General features: G+C 36.3%; 1 non-coding gene across 1 annotated transcript; it reads left to right on the top strand.

Moving 5' to 3' along the window:
- The first annotated feature begins 386 nt into the window (after positions 1-386).
- On the top strand, positions 387-518 carry LOC133094173 (small nucleolar RNA SNORA51). The gene has a single exon (XR_009701390.1). It is a non-coding gene; the product is annotated as a small nucleolar RNA SNORA51 (small nucleolar RNA).
- Positions 519-11,273: the final 10,755 nt, after the last annotated feature.

Raw genomic sequence — 11,273 nt, forward strand, 5'->3', positions numbered from 1 at the left:
TCATATACAATTTATTCTAAAGACAAGACTTTTAGTTGTTTAAAGCATCTTAGATGTTTGCTCATCCAATGTTCATTTATCTTTGGTTTTATTTATGTTCATTCCTACCCCTTTCCTTCTGCGGATTATTCTTATCAGATAATTCACAAGAAAAATGAGAGTCCATTTGCTTTTCTTTTTATCCCTCAGTGTTACATTACTGAACATAGTTAAGTTTATCTTTTTCTAGTTCATCATATTGCTGTAATGGGAAAAACATATTGTTTGTATGACTCTGCTCGATTGGGTTATGCCTCCCTTTTGACTATCTTAGTGTGTACATAGTAATTTTATAACATTCTTTGCTATCTGTATTCTATAACTTTTCCTTTTAAATAATACCTTGAGGCTTCTCAGTGCTTACCACAGGCTGTTTGCTTACAATAACCGTACAGAATGAGGAGGCAGAATAAATCTATTCTATGTACACCTCAGCCCACGTCCTTTGCCTAGTCTGTATTATGAATAGGGGGACATGGAGTTGAGGGAAAACAAAAACTAATAATGATACCTATAATTTATTTTTTTTCTACATATGAAACTCTGGTAAGTTTGGTAAGTTCTTTACTCATTTTATTCTCACAAAATCCTAAAATGTAGGTAAAAGTATATCTTCTACTTCTTAGAAAGGAAACTGAGGCTCTGAGAGGTGGAGTAACTTGACAGTATCACTCCACGTGTGAATGCAACAGTTGACATTTAAACTTAGGCAATCTGGCTCCAAAGCCTAAACTCCTAACTGCTATGTTGTTTTATTTCTATAACTTCATTATAGAGACACCATTTTTAAAATATTCATCTCCCTTTATTTTAGGATTGATAACATCTGTGATTATAGTTAGAATTAATAGCATTTTTAAGTTTCTCCCTTCTCTCAAAACATTCTACCTTTCAGAATTTCAAGCTATGGAATTTCTTTATTCTGAACATTTTAAAGCCTGTCTTCCTAAAGATGGCAGGTCACATTGGACTCTTCCTTCCAGCCCTTTGCTATTATAAACAATAAAATGAAATGGCATGGCTTCTTCTCCCTAAGTTTCTATCATACTTTTCTAACCAGGAACCAATCAGTTACTTCCTATTGATGAGAATCATATAAATTGATGTAATCATTCTAATTCTTCCTTCTGTTTTCTCTCAAATAGGATTGGAAAAACTCAAGAAGTTTTCAATCCCTCTGTATTTAGTTGAAAGAGATTTTGTGCAAATAAGCTTAATTGAGACTCCTTTTTCAGAATTCTAATTCATTTCTGCACCAGGTTATTATCTGTATCAGGAAGGCATCATTTATTTATTTGTTTGTTTGTTTATTTATTTATTGGCCACGGCCCACAGCATGTGGGATCTTAGTTCCCCGACCAGGGATCGAACCCTTGCCCCCTGCATTGGAAGTGCAGAGTCTTAACCACTAGACTGCCAGGGAAGTCCCATCATTCATTTCTTTTAGTTGGCTGGAAACCCAAAGTGAAGTCTTATATCATTTTGCTTTCTCCTTTTTGTCTGCACATATTACACTTTATTTCCCTTAACTCCTATGTTCTATGCAATTCTATAAAGGAGTGACTGAAAAAACGTATTCCTCTTGGGTAAACAGGACTTAGATAAAATCTCCTTAGATCCTAGATTGTCTTCAGCCTGTGGCCTTTAGTAAAATGCAATCTTCCCTTTTTGAGAGTCAATAGATATTTATCTCCTATAGTGATTCAAAACCTGTGCTAAGCACTTTACAAGCATTATTTCATTTAGTCCTCACAACCATACAAACAAGACTTTATAATCATTTAAAGGTAAGGAACTGGTGAAACAACCTTCCAGTGATCGGTTGGGGTTCTGCCAGATTATCTGGTTCTGAGACCAATTCTCTCCTCTTTAAACAATAGTTTTTCCAGGTTTGTCATCTGTCCAATGAAGGACTCTCAACCCTACTAGTCAGTAGATCTATGAAGTCAGTCATCAAAGGGACCAGATACCCAGAATGGAATCCTTCTGTAAACCTGGTGACCTAGAACCTATCTTTGGGAGCACACACCAGCCAAAAATGGGAGCAGAGTAGAAAATATATGGCCTGAGCAGTGAAACAGTAAGTAATCTCACCTGTATGGAAAGACAGTGAGAAAAAGAAGTGAGAACAGGAAAAGAAAATAGCAGATATTTGGGCAGAGTGAAATAAATGCTATGTAAAGAAACTGCAGGTGACAAAGGGCATTTGTATGGGTTTCCAAAGCACATGGGACAGGTCAGTAAAACTCATGGCAACTGAGCAGTCATTAAACCAGGGGCATTTGATCAAGACAGAAAAAGTGAGACATAAGATACTAGTCATGCTGGGTTTTCTCTCCTAATTGGATTCCGTCCCTTGGGATAACAATTGGTGGCATAATCCACAACCATAATGCTGTAGCATACTCATTATCAATTGTTTTTCTATAACAAAGGACTAAATTACCTTGCATTTGCTGCAAAAGCATTATATTTTCCCTTTTTTTATATGGCTTTCATATTTTCATTTATTAACAGTTCTATCGTCTGCAGACCAAATGATCTGGGGGAGGTCAGGACAAGGAATTAAAATTAAAAAATTTATCCAAAAGTAAATCAGTGTCTAATGCTCAACTTACTGTAATGCTGAAAGACTTCCCCAAACTTCCACCTGCATGATTGCATGATTTCAGTAAGAAAAGTAGCAAACTGGGCCAGAACGGGCTCCCTGTTTTCCCTCAGATGATGTTTAAAGGATACCAGATCGTTGCGATCATTGAAAATAATAAATACCTTGCTTGCAGTATTTTCTTATTGTCCTTTTCTATTATCAGTCAAAATACGAGTCAGAATTATCAAAAAGCATCAGAACCTCTAGAAAGAAAGTCCAGAAGCTTCTCATGCTTTTTTATAACTCTGCTCCCAAATGGAATGTCAGAGCAAAGTCAAATAGATAAGGGGGCAATGGACCCTGTAAACAGAAACCTCCTACAAAGGAAGTCCAGTATTTTTCCACTCAACTTTGAATCCTAGTAGAGGTAAGCAGACAAAAAAAAAGATAAAGGGGAAAGTCTTAAACATTTGAAGAATAAACTCTGAACTCCAAAGAAAACAGAGTTAAAAGCCTAACTTATTCAAGAGAATGATTAAAAAGAAAAAAAAAAAGAACAAGGGAATATGCTCATAAAAGACAATACATTTTTTTAAAATGTAATTTATAAAGTAACACTGAAAATAATTTACAGCTTCTGAATTCCTCCCCCCAAAATCACATGATATTTGTAATCAAAAAATAAGAATTACAGCTGTTTGCTAAGGAAAATTATGCAATTGCACAGTCCAGTCTTAGGCAATTTTTTATCTTCTGTTTTACCATTTCCCATAAATCCACAGGTATTACAAGGCACATGTTTTTTAATGTGACTCTGTTTTGAAATCACAGTTGATCTTCCCAGTTACATTAGCAGCAGAAGAAAAAATATGTCATAACTAAAAATCTAATATAAAGCATCAGTATTAAATCCAATATGGGACATATTATAAAATGAACTCAATGCTTCAGTAGGTAAAGTTACTTATCCAGGCTAAGAGAGTGTTAGTAAATAGAAATTACTATTTTACATCAATTTATTTGTTTGTTAAATTATCATCATTATGATTATCATCATCATTCAATAAGGAACTTGGAAAACTGACTTCTTCATCAACTTTCCTTACCCATGAAAGACAGAAGAATGGTGGAGGTTTAAAGTCTTCTGAGATCAAAAGCAGTTGCCCATGTTTGTGACCTTCTCAGATGGAGATAGTTTCCTTTCTGAGATCCATTTCTAATGATTAATAATCAGATTTACTGATAGCTAGATACAAGCAAGATTTCAAAAATAGAATTATTCTACAAAAGCACCAAGGAAAAAACACATTTGTATATTCTGGCCACTCATTTCAAACCCAATTGAATACTGAAATCTCATAAGGTGAATTTTTAAGAATTCATAGGCCCAGATCCCAATCCTAGAGAATTTACTTGAGTAGGTGTTGAGTGAAGATTTCCCTGTGTGATTCAATTGAAATAAAATCACTTGGAACATTGTAAATGCAAATTCCCAGGCACCACGCCAGGCCTAACAAGTCAGAGTCTCTAGTAGTGGGATCCAGAAATTTGTATATTAACAAACCCTCCCTGTGATTCTTACACATGCTAACATTTGATGATCACTACCTTATGCTATCTCATAGAGCTACATGAACTCAGAAAGATGAAATAATGAAAACAAAGGAAATACCGATATAAAGCATCTTCTATTATTTTTATCTTTAGCTAAACATGCCTTTAAGCTCCCTCTTATGACAGATGGTTTACAAAAGTACCCATGTTTTAGCAGCTGTGGGGGAATCTCCTGGGTAACAGGAAATTCCCAATTAGCTGGAAATTATTTTTCAGGAATTAATGTTTGTTAGATGGCAGTGATAATCAAGATAAAAATTTGTCTTCTTACATTGTTATGTGGCTTCTGAAATGCTTCATTTAAAATGCATCCATGGTCTTGTGTAGCCATCAGGCTATAACAATGCACCCCAGAAGTGTCAGTTGTTTCTCTTGACTATGGCTGCTTTTGAATGACAGACAGAGACCATTTTGGCCTACAAAGTCAAATATATTTACTATCTGGCTCTCTAGAGGAAAAGTTTGCTGTCTCCACCAAATCTAAAATATCCAAGAACAAACTGTCTAATTACATTTTCATAGTTTTTCCTCTTAAGAGAAAAACAAAAGGACATTCCTAGCCTAGAGTAAATTGGTACAAGATTTGGATTCCAGGAGAATGAGATTAAATTCCCCATGTAAGATCCTGGCTGTTTATAACAAGCCTGGATGGATTCTATTAACCGTGCTCTGTTCTACTTTAATGACATGAGTAATTTAGGGACCAATGCTTGGTGGTTAGATACTGATCATTCCTAAGAGGACTGTTGTTATTTTGATAAAATGTAGACACTTCCCTCTGGAAAAACTACTCTGCCTATTCAAAACTCAGGTTCCAGCATCATCAAACGGTGTTTATCCTCTATTATAGAATACTCTGAAGTTATAAATGGGCATGGTGGATTTGATAGATATTTGATTCCACATTCTCCTGAGACCTTACAAATATGTCAACAAAAGTTGTGGGGTTTTTTTCGCAAAAAAGTTCATGCACCCACAAAAATAAAAGTAATGAGAAGGATAAAATAGCAATAAAATTCGAGAAGTTGGAAAACTCATGGACAAATGGTAACTGAATTAGCAGGCCACAGAAAGTGGACACCAAGGTGGTGATGTGAAATCCCTTAAGAGGCCCGGCTCCAAAAAGCCTCAGAAGCTGAAGACACCAGACAGGTGGAAAAGCTCAGGAGTGTAGCTACCAGCTGGAATTTTGTTTGAAATTTCCTACCATTTTAGGAACATAGTATTTATCATTTCTTTTTGAAATATATGATTTATATTGGTCTGAGCTTCACTAATTACATCAACAAATATTCACATGATTATGCAAGATATATCTACCCATATTTCTGAGGCTTATTTCTAGGTCTATCCCTTTATAACTTTTACAGATGATGAAGTAAATATTTCATCAGAAAAATAACACCCCTTGAAACTCTGGGACTACACAGAGTGATCATTCAAATATATTCTACATTTTTAAAAACCCATAACTTTAAATAATATTTTAAAATAGCCTGTGTATCTTTGGTTTGCATTTCTCTGATGACTAGCGATGTTGAGCATTTTTATGTGCTTGTTGGCCATCTGTATATGTTCTTTGGAAAAATGTCTCCTCAAGTCTTCTGCCCATTTTTAATCTGGTTGTTTGTTTTTTTGATATTGAGTTGTCTGTAATATATTTTGGATATTAACTCCTTATTGGTCGTATCATTTGCAAATATTTTCTCCCATTCAGTAGGTTGTCTTTTGGTTTTGCTGATGGTGTCCATTGTTGTGCAAGAGCTTTTAAGTTTAAGTAGCTCCCATTTGTTTACTTTTGTTTTTGTTTCTGTTGCCATAGGAGACAGATCCAGAAAGATATGACTTCACACCAGTCAGAATGGCTATCATCAAAAAGTCTACAAATAACAAATATTAACAAAGGGGTGAAGAAAAGGGAATCCTAGTACACTGTTGGTGGGAATGTAAATTGGTTCAGCTACTATGGAAAACAGTGTGAAGGTTCCTCAAAAAACTAAAAATAGGACTACCATGTGATCCAGCAATTCCACTCCTGGGTATATATCAGAAGAAAAAGAAAACAGTAATTGGAAAAGGTACATGTACCCCAATGCTTGTAGCAGGATTATTTCCAATAACCAGGTCATGGAAGCAACCTAAGTTAGTGTCCATCAACAGATGAATGGGTAAAGAAGTTGTGTGTGTGTGTGTGTGTGTGTGTGTGTGTGTGTGTGTATGAAATAGAATATTTCTCAGCCATAAAAAAGAAAGAAACAGACCCACAGATATATGGAACAAACTAGTGGTTACCAGTGGGGAAAGGGTAGGAGGCAGGGGCAAGACAGGGGTAGAGGATTAAGAGGTACAAACTACTGTGTATAAAATAAATACACAACAAGGATATATTGTACAGCACAGGGAAATACAGCCATTATTTTGTCATAACTTTAAATAGAGTATAATCTACAAAAATATTGAATCACTGTGTTGTACACCCAAATTTAATATATTATAAATTAACTATACTTCAATTAAAAAACAATATAAAATAAAATATCATGTGTATCAAATTGTCTGATATTGCAAAGGGAAAGTGATATTTAGCTGCGGAAGAGTACCAGGAAACAACTTCTTGCTTAGAGCTAGATGCTGAAAATACAAACCCTGTGTTTAACTGTGGCTCTTATTTTCCCATATGCATTGAATGAGCCTTAAGACATCCTTAAATCTCTGATCTGTTTTGTTTGGTGATACAACAAATATGTTTAGTTACTTTAGGAACATCTCAGTTTCCTTAACTTCATCATTCTACTTTCTTCTGTATTGGGTCTGCACCCCTTCTAAGGTTCAATGATTTCTGATCCTTTTAATGAATATTTGATCATTTCAGTTTTACACAAATGACATCAAATTTTACTTCATATTTGTCGAGTTGGTAGAGCAGTGGAGACGCTAGAAGGGGAAGATGCCTCACTAAGGGTCTTCTTCCCCTCTTTCGAGTTAATGAGCATACAAGTGTATAAATTAGAAAGGTACATAAAAATTATCTTCCTGTTCATTTCAGTTTGTATTTTCTATTCAGATCATGGGGGATATTATATGGTGACCTATTTCTCACCGACATAGTGATAAGGGACACATATACAAAACAAGATACCAGATACAGCTTCAAAGTTTCCACTGCTCATCAACTCCTCTCTTAACAGCTAATTATTATGTCATTTAAACATATTTTTTAAGACATAACTTTATAATTTGTGTGTTGATTTGGAAAAAAATATCTCTGATTAAGTAAGTCAAAAGCCAGTTAAAATGTGATATGAACTAATCTGACTGAGAATGGATAAAATGTACTAGTGAAAAAAAGTGAACACAATTTAGGATCTGTCAAAATTAATATGGAGAAGAAAATTGCTTTTAATGGATAGCAATTCTAGGCTTCTGGGGGGGATACAGTATTTAAATAAAGTCTCAATCTTGGAACATATCTATGAAATGAGCAGTCTTTTAAGTAGCACAACACCAGATGCAGTAATAAATAAAACACACAGCATTTCAATGGCTTAAATAATAGAAAAGTATTATTTTTTCATATAATATACCAAGGCATTTGTTCCTGGGTTGTAGACATCTGCTCTGTCTTTTTATTAGGGTGCCAGCTGATTTTCGTTCTGCATTTTTAATTGTTGACTTCTCAGGTTATCCTGTGTGTGACAATCAGGTGATGGAGTAAGAAAGAAATTGTGGACCATTACACCAGAAATGACCCACACTTATTTCTGCTCACATTCTGTTGGTCATAAGTAGTCACATGACCCTACCATAATGCAAAGGAACCTAAGGAATAAAATCCTTGGGCAGGAAGTTGTTCTCTAACATCAGCTCTAAATAGAGGGTCAGAAACATATCTTGAGCCAAATCCAGCCTACTGACTATTTTTGTGGGAACCACAGGCTAACAATATGTTTTATACTTTTAAATGGTTGTTATATAAGTACCTACATTATGCCCTCTATTTTGCCTGTAGACCTGTAAAGTATCAAATATTTACCATTTGGATCTGGACAGAAAAATCTGCTGAGTCTGGCATACACTATGTGAAAAAAAAAAAAATCCCTGACTTAGGTTTTTCAGCCCTTCTGGCCTCCAAATTCCTATGTGTAGACCTTTCCCACACAGAGAAGCTTTACACTCTCTCTAGGGGAACCACCTTAAGTGCTACCCAGATATGGCATCCAGCTCAAAGTCTAGGATTTCTACTTTCCAGTCCAGATAGGGCTCCTCCTGCTCTAGAAAATCATAAAGTGCAAGTTATCATCCCACATCCACTCATTTCTTCACAATCAGAATAAAATGATGAAGCAAGGTTAGCACACAATCATTATCATCCATGACAAGGAAAAATAGGAGACTCAACAGCAACATACAGAGAAATAATGGAAAACCTCCTGTAGGTATTAATGCCTTAGCACTGGAAGCATTTCCTTAAGTAGACCCCAAGGAATGCCCTTGTCCATTGTTCTCTGCAGCCCTTGGCTCTGACTTCTGGAAGGTTCTTCCTAAGCATTATTCTCTGTGGTCACATCTAAAGTAAGCATTAGGAAGTAATGCCTTCCTAATGGGCTTCTCGATTTCCCAGCTCCCTTCGTTCTCATACAATTTTTGGAGCCCAAGTCTTGGTTTAAAGGCTCCAGTACTCAAAGATGTCTTTTATTTGGGCTCATGGCTTCTTCATAATATAGTTCCCTTCAAAAGACTGAAGGCCTCTGAATTAAGGTTGCCAGATAAAATACAGGATGCCCAGTGAAATTTGAGTTTCAGATAAACAACAAATGATGTTTTAATATAAGCATGCTCCCTGTAATAGTTTCTATAATAAATATAGTATATGATATTTGGGACATACTTACACTAAAATAGTATTTATTATTTATCTGAAATTTTAATTTAACTGGGTGTTTTGCATTTTCATTTGTTAAATCTGGCAACCTTACCCTGAATTCTTTGTGTTCATGTTTCAATAATAAAACCCAAAGTTCTTTCTAGATACTGTCCTCAACCTGATTCGTGCATTGGTTTCTTAGGCCTAAGAGTTCTCCCTTTCAAGTCCGTGGGGGCTACGTTGCCACTATACCAATAGGATGGCAAGGAAGATCCACAATTCATATGATCCTTGATGTAATGCTGAGTCTTAATGGGTCCTTGAAACTAAAAGGTTTTTAGGTCTCTCTCTTCCCATTTGGTCAATGGAGGCCTTTCCAGTATGAGAGGCCCCAAATTCCTGCACAATTTTAATCTCTTCTAAGTATGCTCTCAATCAAACCAATTATTGCTTGAACTCATCTCTTTCTTTGTGATAATTTGCTAAACTCAGCAAATGACAACCAACATAAGCTATTAATAGCTGACTTTCCAACCTTTTTCCCCTACAAGCTTAGTAAACAACTAGTTGGCATTCCAATGTATTACAGGCAAAATTTTACGCAACATCTTTAATGTTTTGCCATTACAGTACATGGTTCTTTCTGCGGCATAAGTTTTCTCTTTGATTGCTGCCTGATTTGCTAAATCAGTACCATATATTTTAGGTTTTTATTACAGCAGCACCCACCGAATACAACAATTTTTATACAGCTTAAGAGTAATGCTAGCTGCTTTACAAATGAACTGCATAATCTCAGTGGTTTGACACAGGAGAGGCTATTTCTCAGTTAAGTAACAGTCCCCTGAAGATGCTTTATCATGAGGGCTAATTGAGTGAGGAAAGTGATTCTGCTACATTCACTCACTTAGGGATTCAGATGGATAAAAGATCCATAATCTTCAGTAAGATGTTGCCTTGGGCTTTGACGTCCAAAAGGCAGAAAGGAAAAAACAATAGAGAAGGCACATGTGCTTTTTCCATCTTTGATCAGGAAAACGCACCCTAGCATACTCCGACAAGGAGAAATAATCGAATGTCCCACTTAGATGCAAGGGAATTGAGGCATGCAGACCCTGATTAGGCAACTGCGGGTGATGACATGAAGTTTTGATAAATATCTGGTCATTTATGCGACAAATACCTCTTCCTATCTCATCCCAAGCCGTCATACAACAACAAAAACACTTACTGAAGTTCTGTTATTTGCAAAGTACTGCAATGGATGCTAAAAATACCAAATAAAAATAAAATCCATGGTCCATGCTGAACACTAGTTATATGCTGTGTTAGTTTGCTGGGGCTTCCATACAGACCGTGTTGCTTAATCAACAGAAATTAATTTTCTTATAGTTCTGGAAGCTAGACGTCCAAGATCAAGGTGTCCATAGGGTTAGTTTCTTCTGAGGTCCATGGGGGAAGGAGCTTTTCCAGGCCTCTCTCTCTTTGGCTTGCAGCTGTCCATCTTCTCCATGTGTCTTCACATGGTCTTCCCTCTGTGTACATGTCCTAATCTCCTCTTCTTGTAAGAACATCAGTCATATTGGCCTACAGTCTACTCTCCAGACCTCATTTTAACTCAGTTATCTTTTTAAAGACCCTGTCTCCAAATACAGTCACTTTCTGAGGTACTGGGGGTTAGGAATTCAACAGAATTTGGGGGGAACACATGTCTTAGAAAATATGTTTTATTTTTTTCTTATTCCTTTTCCTACATGGAATGGTTTATAAGAATTATCCCTCCGAGTTTAACATCTTGTGATGGTTAATTTCATGTGCTAACTTGACTGGGCTAAGGCATGCTCACATAGCTGGTAAAATATAATTTCTGTGTGTATCTGTGCGGGTATCTCTGGAAGAGGTCTCTCTGCTTGAGCTGAGACATCCATCTTCTCCTGTCCTTCAGATACAGATGCTCCAGGTCCTTGGACCTTCAGAATCTGACTGGGCCTGCAACTTATACCATTACCACCTCCTCCCCCTACCCTGGTTCTCAGGCCTTAGGACTCAGACTGAATTACACCACTGGGCCTCCTGGTTCTCCAGCTTGCAGATGGCAGATCATGGGACTTACCAGCTTCCATAACCTTGTGAGTCAATTCCTACAATAAATCTCCTCTCTTATAT

This window comes from Eubalaena glacialis, chromosome 6, assembly GCF_028564815.1.
Source record: "Eubalaena glacialis isolate mEubGla1 chromosome 6, mEubGla1.1.hap2.+ XY, whole genome shotgun sequence".
In the NCBI taxonomy this organism is placed as follows: Eukaryota; Metazoa; Chordata; class Mammalia; order Artiodactyla; family Balaenidae; genus Eubalaena; species Eubalaena glacialis.